Source organism: Heteronotia binoei, chromosome 21, assembly GCF_032191835.1.
Source record: "Heteronotia binoei isolate CCM8104 ecotype False Entrance Well chromosome 21, APGP_CSIRO_Hbin_v1, whole genome shotgun sequence".
In the NCBI taxonomy this organism is placed as follows: Eukaryota; Metazoa; Chordata; class Lepidosauria; order Squamata; family Gekkonidae; genus Heteronotia; species Heteronotia binoei.
Window position 1 is genome coordinate 102,497,290 of NC_083243.1, and position 10,202 is coordinate 102,507,491.

At 47.0% G+C, this 10,202-nt stretch overlaps 1 long non-coding RNA gene across 1 annotated transcript in view; it reads right to left on the reverse strand.

The window, feature by feature from the left end:
- LOC132589109 (uncharacterized) overlaps positions 1 to 9,752 on the reverse strand; it is a 147,931-nt gene extending 138,179 nt beyond the window's left edge. Inside the window, exons 1-2 of the long non-coding RNA XR_009556545.1 lie at positions 9,543 to 9,752; positions 4,814 to 4,915 (exon numbers count right to left, since the gene is read on the reverse strand). This is a non-coding gene — a long non-coding RNA (uncharacterized LOC132589109). The remainder of the gene's footprint in view (positions 1 to 4,813; positions 4,916 to 9,542) is intronic.
- Between the last annotated feature and the right edge of the window lie 450 nt (positions 9,753 to 10,202).

Sequence of the window (10,202 nt, forward strand, 5' to 3'; positions counted from 1 at the left end):
GAAGGTATGGAAAAAACTACAAAACAGCAAAATTACATTCCACTGATTTCCCAGAATTTAAAGATGGTTTCATTTATGGATGTTTTAATTTATGGATGTCTATAATGGACAACTTTGTTAGCAGATATTATGTGGCAATGTAATATGGCCAAGTTAACCTATTGATAAAAAAAAATCTTTTAATGTGATTTCTAGTCAGCTCCTAGACTTTACAGATATGCTGGTCTACAGAAAATCATAGACAAATGAAATGCAAATTAACTAGGCTGATTGAGTGTGGAACTGTGATCAACATTTCACAGGGCTTACTGAAGGAACATGGATCCTGAGCTTGCGGTTGGATATTATACAAAAGCCCATGGGCATTAATAAAATGCACAAGTCCCTCTGCTAAGGGTGAGCCCAGGCTTCTTTATTAGTGAGCCCACTGTGGAAGCTTTTCACTGCATTTGGATCAAGCTCAACGGAGTCATGTTTTTCCAGTGTGCAGCTGAAAGGGTTATGCACAGCACTTAGTGGCTCATGTGTCAATCACAAAGCCACCTACCAACTCCTCAAAACAATTTTTCAAGTCTAAATAAAGATTTTTTTAAGTACCTGTCCAATGTTTAACCAGAAACTCATGGGGGGGGGGGATTCCAAAGCAGACAGCACTGAATTCAGAGGCCATATATATGTCATTTGAGCAGCAATAGAGGGACTAAACACCTTACAGAAGAAAAACCAGCACCTGTTCCTGACTTCTTCCTGACATTTTTATATAGCCTCACTGAATACTGGCTGCAAAAACATGCACTGATTTAATGCTGTTGTGGTCTATTCGTTATCAATTTTCAGGCAGTACCAGAGAAAAACTGTATGTGCTTAAGCTGGGCAGAGGAATTCACTAAATGTATTTATTTACTTTTCACTCCTATTCTAAAATCTCTGCAGATCATTTTCTTTCCTGACTCAAATTAAGGTTGAAATCTTGTGCACACTTACTAGGGTATAAATCTTATTGAAATCAGTGAGATTTATTTCCAGGTAAACATTCACTGAATTGTTATACTGTGTGGCATTATACTCCATAGGCATCCTGAATTTTTTTTTTTTAAATCATCATCATAAATAATCATAATAATGAAAAGAAATGACAATGCTAGTATTACAAGACTGTAATAATACCTTTCTGGTGAACATTTTTGTTATGTTATAGAAAACTGAGCATTATAGTTATGTGCTGTCTGATAATGGCTTCCTATGCAATTAAGGACCCCAAAAGATTGACAGAAACAGTCTCCAATTAGAAGGGCATCCTGAAAACTCTTGGCAAAGACTTGTAATACTAAATATAGACAGTTAGAATGCACTTTGGGGGCAAATTGTTCAGCTTTGGGTACTTATACATACATACATAACTGATTTGTGTTATTTCTCATTCTGTTTCTTTCAAATTGCCTGAGCAGACTAAATCAAACATTTTAATTATTCTGTCCACTACCAACACCCCATTTAACAACAGACAGAACACGTCAGATTTTTCTCTCTATGAATGAAATCCTGTCTGTAGAATACCCTGATTCTTTAATAATGTATTGAACTTTTACGACATTTTGTGGAGCTTTTGGGGGGGGGGGGAGTAGAGTTAGTTGTCTTTATCCAAGGTTAGATGTCATCTCCCCATTGGTGACATTAGGGTAGTGCTATTCTTGGTAGGTTCTTGTCATAACTTAATGGTAAGCAGGCACTGCAGTTACGGGGGTGTCAGGTAGGGGTAACAAGGGTGGTATTAGGGGGTATCAAGAATTGGGGGTATTCTACAGACTGAATTTCAAAGGTCAGCAAGGAAGGGAGTGAAGCAACTGTCATGGCTACAGTCTTGCCTACTGGTACATCATTATGAATCCATGTAATAAGTTGAATTGATATTTACCAGCATGTAGTAGTGGACAAGATATAAGCTCTGAATTAATGTAACTGGTAAATAGTTAAAACTGTTTTTGATGAGATAAAAAACCTGCAAGTTTTGGATCAAACCTCTTTTTTGGAGATGATGTTTGAATTAATTAGGTTGATAGTTATAACTGGCAGTATATATTTTAAAAATGTCAACTGAAATTTTATAAGGTTTTGTCCTGCTCACGGAGAGGGTTTTTCTTCCCTTCAGAAACAATTGACGGATGTGGAGATGGCATTTTGTTGGCTCCTTTATGGTCTATATAGATGGTTAAAAGCCCCTTCCCCAATTGACTTTGTCACTTTGCTTTAACTTCAGTGGAGCCAATATCCATGTTTGGTAACCCTGATCAAATCAATGGAAAGGTGCTCAGTTCTAAAGCCTGCTGTTGTCATCCTGTCAAAAGTAAAGCAGGCCCTTTGCAAAAGGATGCTGCAACCTGTTTTCAAAGGGGAGGGGGCTTCCTCAACCTAGGTATGCTGCAGTTCTAAGACTGCAGGGACTGTAAATTGTCCATCTTAACTGAATTATGGATTGAACATTAAAAAAAAAGAAAATGGGTTTAGTGTGGATGTATGACAGGTTGCTGGAGATGAAAATGGCCTTTCGTGTTTCATTAAAAGCTGGGAAGGAAAAAATGGATATATTCTATTTTCAAAAGGAAAGAGCTTATAGGCTAATAAAAATACTAGTTTCATTTCTTTTTCAGCAATAATAAATAAACTTTCATTTTAGCTTGATTTTATTTGGTCATTCCCTTTGTGGGTAAGATGGAGGATCAGTTTGGCCTAACACATCCCAGGCACATTAACAGGCGGTCTTTAGAAATCACTTGCGCTGAAAGGAATTCCTTTGAGACAGGGTGCGGACAAGAATGAGGGTTAGTGTGTTTGTTCTGTTACAGTGCTAATGACTGCCATATCTCTGTCCAGCTTTAGATATTATATTTGCAGGATAAGACAAGAACCTTGGCGTCACTCCTTTTTACTGTTGAAATCATCTTCCTTATTGGAAACTTCTTGTCTCGAAGCAGCCAGCAGAAAAATTATGTCAGAGCATTTTCTTCCCTTTTCAATAAAGTTTCTTCCCTTTTCCATAAAGATAATCCTGATCATCACCTTAGCTGTTTCTAAAGCTTTGTTTTACTGGTAGTGGAAAGTGCCATCAAGTCACAGCTGACTAAGAACATAAGAGAAGCCATGTTGGATCAGGCCAATGGCCCATCCAGTCCAACTCTCTGTGTCACACAGTGCCCCCCCCCAAAAAAAATACACACACAAACACATACACACACACACACACACACACTGTGGCTAATAATCACTGATGGACCTCTGCTCCATATTTTTATCTAACCCCCTCTTGAAGCTGTCTATGCTTGTAGCTGCCGCCACCTCCTGTGGCAGAAAATTCCACATGTTAATCACCCTTTGGGTGAAGAAGTACTTCCTTTTATCCGTTTTAACTTGACTGCTCAGTAATTTCATCGAATACCCACGAGTTCTTGTATTGTGAGAAAGGGAGAAAAGGACTTCTTTCTCTACTTTCTCCATCCCATGCATTATCTTGTAAACCTCTATCATGTCACCCCGCAGTCATTTCTCCAAGCTTAAGAGCCCCAAGAGTTTTAACCTTTCTTCATAGGGAAAGTGTTCCAAATCTTTAATCATTCTAGTTGCCCTTTTCTGGACTTTTTCCAATGCTATAATATCTTTTTTGAGGTGCGGTGACCAGAATTGCACACAGTATTCCAAATGAGACTGCACCATCGATTTATACAGGGGCATTATGATACTGGCTGATTTGTTTTCAATTCCCTTTCTATTAATTCCCAGCATGGCATTGGCCTTTATTGCAATCGCACACTGTCTTGACATTTTCAGTGAGTTATCTACCATGACCCCAAGATCTCTCTCTTGGTCAGTCTCTGCCAGATCACACCCCATCAACTTGTATTTGTAGCTGGGATTCTTGGCCCCAATGTGCATTACTTTGCACTTGGCCACATTGAACCTCATCTGCCACATTGACGCCCACTCACCCAGCCTCAACAGATCCTTTTGGAGTGCCTCACAGTCCTCTCTGGTTCTCACTACCCTGAACAATTTAGTGTCATCTGCAAACTTGGCCACTTCACTGCTCACTCCCAACTCCAAATCATTTATGAACAAGTTAAAGAGCATGGGACCCAGTACCAAGCCCTGCAGCACCCCACTGCTTACCGTCCTCCACTGCAAAGACTGCCCATTTATACTCACTCTCTGCTTCCTATTAATTAGCCAGTTTTTGATCCACAAGAGGACCTGTCCTTTTACTCCATGACTCTCAAGCTTTCTAAGGAGCCTTTGATGAGGAAAGCTTATGGTGACCCTGCAGGGTTTTTAAGGTGGGAGACATTTGGAGATGGTTTACCATTGCCTGCCTCTGCATCATGACCCTGGTATTCTTTGGAGGTCTCCCATTCAAAATACTAGCCAGGGGTGACCCTGCCTAGCTTTTGATATCTGACAAGGTCAGACTATCTAGGTCTATTCAGGTCAAAGTTTGTTTTCTTGGGCCTCTCAAAAAAGACAAAAAGACTACTCTCCCCTTGGGGGAGGGGGGACACCTCTCATATCTGCAGCCCTGAATTCTACAAATAATAAATCTGCAGACTATGCTGGGAGAGGGGAAGAGAGATGACACAGGATGTACCTACCTAGGAGGGTTTCCTCTGCTCCAAGTAGGTGGGAGTGAAATCAAGAGCAGGTTGTTTAGTCTCTTTGGCTCTTGTTTAGTCTCTCCAAGCCATCTCATCGCTGCTGTGACCTTTGGTGCAAACACAGCTCATGCTGTTAGGGTTGTGTATGAGCGGTGTGTGGGCGTGAATCTCACCTGCATCTCCCAGCTAGGCGAGTCCTCTCTTCTCCTTCCTTGCCTCGGGAATCCGATCTCTTTTCAGAGGCCTCGGTGCGCGCAAGAGCCCAAACCAGCCACCTGCAAGAAGCACAGCGTCCCTCTACGTTAGCGCTGTTCAGGGCAAAGAGGTTCTGTTGGAGGGGATCAAGGAAGAGGGAAGGAGGGAACAGTTTCTGGGGAGGACGTCCCTCCGCCGAAGGAGCCTTTCGCATTTGTCTGGTTCCACCATCCCTGGCTTTCAACTACCGCTCGAAAGTTCTTTCCAAACACATCGCAGGAGGAAAGAAGCGAGAGTTTGGGGACAAGAGCACCTTTCAAAGAACAGGAAGAAGGGGAGCGGTGTATTAAGTCCCTTTCCTCCCCAGTGCCCACTTCATTTCTCGAAGCTCCTGAAAGGCCTTTGACTCCTTCACTTGATTAAGCTTGCTTAGCTGGTTCTTCAGCCAACTACCCTCGGCTTTTGGTCAATCCTAGTGTGCTATGGAAATTTAAAGGCTGAGAGGGGGGCCTTCGAGGGGGGCTGTCTGGGGCTAGAGGGAATTTTTTTCTCCGTCATTCTTTCTTTTGGGAAGCCATCTCTATTCATAAATAGGGAAGGGAACATATAAGCGAGGCATGCAGAATTGTTAAAGGTTAGCCACCGCCCCCCCCCTTGGAAAAAAGAATCAGCATCCCCTTTGACGCACCCCCAGCTTTCCCGCAGCCTTTGCCTGCAAAGACGTGAGCATTTTTCATTGGGAGGGAAGGGAAGGGAAGATGAGGCCTTGCTGGCGTTCTGGACCTGTTCTCCAGCAGCAAGAGCCTTTTTACGGAAGATGCAAAGGGCTGCATTCGGGGAAGCCCACTGAGCTCACGCCCAGGAGAAAGTCATCCCTTCCTGATTCAGAGGCTCCCACCCAACACAGCCCACTTTACGTCGAACAAGCCAGGCTGTTGCGGTTTCGCAGAGAACTACTGATGGCGCTTCCTACCACCCTGCCAAATGCTACCTTGAAAAAAACCGGGGCGACGAGTGGGAGAAGGGACGCCACGACTGACTTTTCTCCATTAAACCCACATTGGATAACGGGGCTTGGAGCTGAGGGTAGGAGTTCAGGTTCTGCCAACTAGAGCAGTTTCCCCAAACTGGTAGCAACAGTTGACTGCCAACGTAAAGAGCCGAACAGATGAGCTAATCCACGGTGGTTTGGCTTTCTAAACGCTTCTCCTCAGACACCCCGCCCCTCCCAGATTACTTAGGTTGGGATTCTCCTCCGGCAGGGATGCGCAAGGCAAAAGGAGAGCTCCTTCCCACAGCTGATCCGTCGTTGTGCTCCCCTTCTCCCTTTCCTTCAAGTACCCCTGTCTCTCCTGTGTGTCCTGCCCTTCAGAGATGCTCTCGGGACTCACAGTTTATAAAGAAGGTTTGCTGAGGGTGGGAAAGGTGGCCAAAATTGCATGTGGGGCGCGGTGGCGGTGTAGGAGAGCGAAAAGGAAAACCTTGGGCAAATACACATTGCCTTCAGGATGGCGTGACCCTTCTGATGTTGCCTCCCTCAAGCCAGTTTGAACTACGAAGGTTAGAGCCACCAATCTGGGCCAAGTTTGGCAAGGGTGGGCTGGACAGGAATCCGATGAGCTTATTTGCTTTTGCCTGGCTTCTCCGTTCACTCCTTGGGCGGCCTTTTACTCTTTCCTGAAACACCCTCAGGTTGTCAACATCTCTTTTATCTCTGGAGAAACAGCGGCCCTTCGCCTGGGCTCTACCACTCGCCCTGAGTGGTTCCACTGCATCCTTCTCTCCGGAGCCAGAGCACTCCCTTCCTCAGCCGAATTCCGTTCTGGGTTGGCCGGAAGACTTTAAGAAGGGGGAATCCTGAGAGCAGTCAATAGTTGGAGAAGGGCTACCTCCCCCTCCCCTCCAGAAGGCTTTTGCAGCCAATAGGCCTTTAGATTGCGGCAACCGGGCTTTCCACTGGCAACTTGCTGCTCACCTCTTGCCTCTTTCACTGGTCTGTACGGGGCGAGGTTGTGAGAGAAATGTGCCTTCTTTTGAGACTGGGGGCAGCAATTAAGAGAAGCTTTCCTGCCGCCCCCCCCCCCCTTTCTGTTACCCAAGACAGCCGACTTGCTAATTACAGCAAAGGGGGAAGGCAAAGCAATGCAGGCTCTAACTCCTCTCGGCGCTGTGTGTATGGCAAAGCAAAGACGAGGCAGTTTCCACTGTGCTAAACAGCTGGGGCTGAGGCGGCTGCGCTCGCTATCAATCGCCTCATCCAAAAGCGATGTCTTGGCTGGGTTTCCCCCCGGGTTTGGTCTTTTTTACTCCGATCGCGGCCACTTTGAGTTGGAAAAGGGAAGACCTGGGGGATCGAAGGATGGGAAGTTGTCTAAAAGCAGGTTGGAAGTGACTGCGGGGTGGGAGGGAGAGGCATCGCCTGCTACAGGAGTCTCCCCTAAAGCGCGGGTGATTCGTGAGCTTCCCCCCTCCCTATTATTTATGGGGTGATTCCCGAATTTCCCACCCACTCCCAGCTTGTGATAAAGCGAAATCTCCCCTCCTTTTCAAGAGTGACTTGATAGAGCCAGGTCGCAATTTCCAGGAGAGGGCAAATGACAGTTCAGCTTCCCCCCCCCCCCCGACGGAGTGGTGGGGGATGAAACACATCACACCCGGGGGGGGGGGAGGGGGAAGGGGGCCCTCTGAACTTTGAGAAAGTTTTATTGCATTTTATTCCGCGAAAGAAAAAGAAATTAAAGGCAGAAGCATCAAATCGTCCACGGAAAAGAGCGAGGAGAAGTCGATTAAGAAAGTTAGGCTGGAAAGAGATCGTGGGAATGGGTAAAGGGGAAGGGCGTGTAATTCTCGAGAGAGAGAGACGGGATGAAGGGGTCGTGGGGTGACGGGGGGAAGAGGGAAGAGAAGGTAGCCCAAAGAGTCTAGGTAAGTCCAAGGCTTGGCGGTCGCGTAGCTGCTCCTTCGGCGAAAGCGCCCTCCGCAAATGCTTTTTGGGGTAAGGGCTTCCCGGCTAGGTAGTTATATACAGCAAGCCCAGACCGCAAAAAGATTCGCAAAGGACAAAGTCTCCCGTGGCTTCCTACATCCATCCATCCGGCTGCCACCAAAGGGGGGGAAAAATCCAAAGCACCCAAAGACGGCCGACTGCTGCTTTCCCGGACACTACAGGATCATCATCCGCCCCAGGGTCCATTCACTCACACACGCTCCATCCCCACCGAGTCCCTCTCCAAGCCCAAGCCGAGATCTCCAACTCAGGAAAGCAAGAGGTGGGGAAGGAAGAAAAGGGGGGGGGGGTGTTCCCTTGGCCCAGCCTTTCGCACCCGGCCCCCTCCTCCTCCCCCCTCCCCGTAAAGAGGCTGGGAGCACCGGCTTGCGGGTTCGGGGCGGGGGGCTCTCCAAGCAGAGCAGAGTTCGGAATGCGCTCCCCCCACACCCCTCCAGCTTTCTGCTCCCGAGCAGAGGGTCTAGCGCTGTGCACAGACGCTGCGTAAAGAGAAAACTCTCCCCCTGAGCACTAAATAAATAGAGATGAGGCAAGCAGTTCATTGGTGCGGACTAAAATCGTCACTCGCCAATCAGGAGGCTCCTCACATTTCTCGCTCTCTCCCTCTTTTTTTCCCAAAAGGGGAGGGGGGAGAGCAACAGAAAGAAACATTTCCATTTCTAATTATTCAACAAACCCTAGACAAGAGAAGACCACGTTCCATAGTGTTGCTAAGCTTGCCAGACTTTTTTCTGCTGCGTGCCTCGGGGGTAAAGATAGGGAGGAGGTTCGAGTGGGTTCTGGATGAAGCTGCTTACAAAACAGCTATCAAGGCATGAATCTAAATAGGGCAGATAGGCTGGCGGGGAGACGCACCTCAAAGACCAGTTCGTATGCCATATGGGCTCCAGAAAAGTTCACCAAATCCCGGGTCAAAAGTTCCGAATCACTGTGGGTCCCTTGTCACCAGCTACTGTCACCCAAGAGTTGCATTCCCCGCTAGTGGAGGTCAGCCAATGGCAGCTGCTGAACACTCGGAATGAGACCCAACAGCGTTGGGACGCTGGGTGGTGGGAGAAGCGAGGGCTACACTTTAATTTGTCCATCACTCTACACCAGTGACTTCCGAGCATCTGCTCAGCGGCCCTCTGAAATAAGAGATTCGGGGAGGGGGTGACCTCTTCTCAGTTAAAAAGTTCCCAGATCAAGCCACTGAACTAACTCCAGGTCAGCTGAAAACTGGAAGCCACGCCATGGTGCCCATCTGCATCAGCTCAATAGGGAAAGAGTCGCCACTTCCTCGGAGTTCCTACGCCAAGTTCAAGAAGAAATCCTCGACCAAGTGCTAACAGACAAGAACTTGGAAGTTCCCCCCTCTGGGCTACCTCCGCCCTGCAACTGCTGTCACGCCTCAAGAGCACAGAGCCCCTACCAAGAGACCCGAAAGTTCCTACCTTCTCCGCCGCCTCCTTCTACCAAATCCATCCCAAGCCTCAGCAGCGGCAGCAGCAGCGCAGCCAAGGCATCCTCGTCGAGATGCAAGCTCCTACTGAGCTCTACCTGCTCCCTCTTCCCCTTCAAGTACGGCTGCTTCCCACTGCTGCGGATTTGCTCCCAACTTCCTTGCTTTAGACCTTCTGGACTGGCACCTTCCAACGGTGGGGAGCACTTTCCGGGAGGAAGGACGCCAAGTTGTAAGCCCCCCTCCTTCTCCCCGTCACTTACCTTTTGCCAGTCGCTCAAGGGGCCACTGTGGTGAGTAGGATCCTTTCTTGGAGGTACAGGCATCACCTCCCCCAGTGTGCGTGTGCGTGCGTGTGTGTTTAGGAAACTCGTGGCAAAGCATCCCTGCCTCCAGGTATGTATATAAACTACAGTAGTGTGTGGGAGGGTCACGATCTTGCTAAGTGCAGAAGATTTCCCCAAGATTAACCCCTTATTCACTCGCTCCCTTTCCCTTCTACAACTTGTTGCTATATATATATATATATATATATATATATATATATATATATACACATATATATATACAATATTCACATATGTATATCCCATCAGGATATACACACACACACACACACATACACACACACACACACACAGATGAGGAAGCAACAAGAAAGCAAGCTCGGAGGAGTCCAGCTGCCCCCCTGACGCCGTTTTGATTGGATGGTCTTTTCATGTAGAGGGGACGTCTCAAGTCGAAGTCACGATTCCTCGTCAGTTTGGAACCATCTGTGACTGGAGCCATGACGCAGCCAGCACACATTACTCACTTTTACAGTCACGACTTGGAAATCCGTGCAGTTTGCAACCAAAATTACATCGCCACCATTGAATTATTTAATAGGATCCAGTTATGGGTAATCTTATGCATTGTG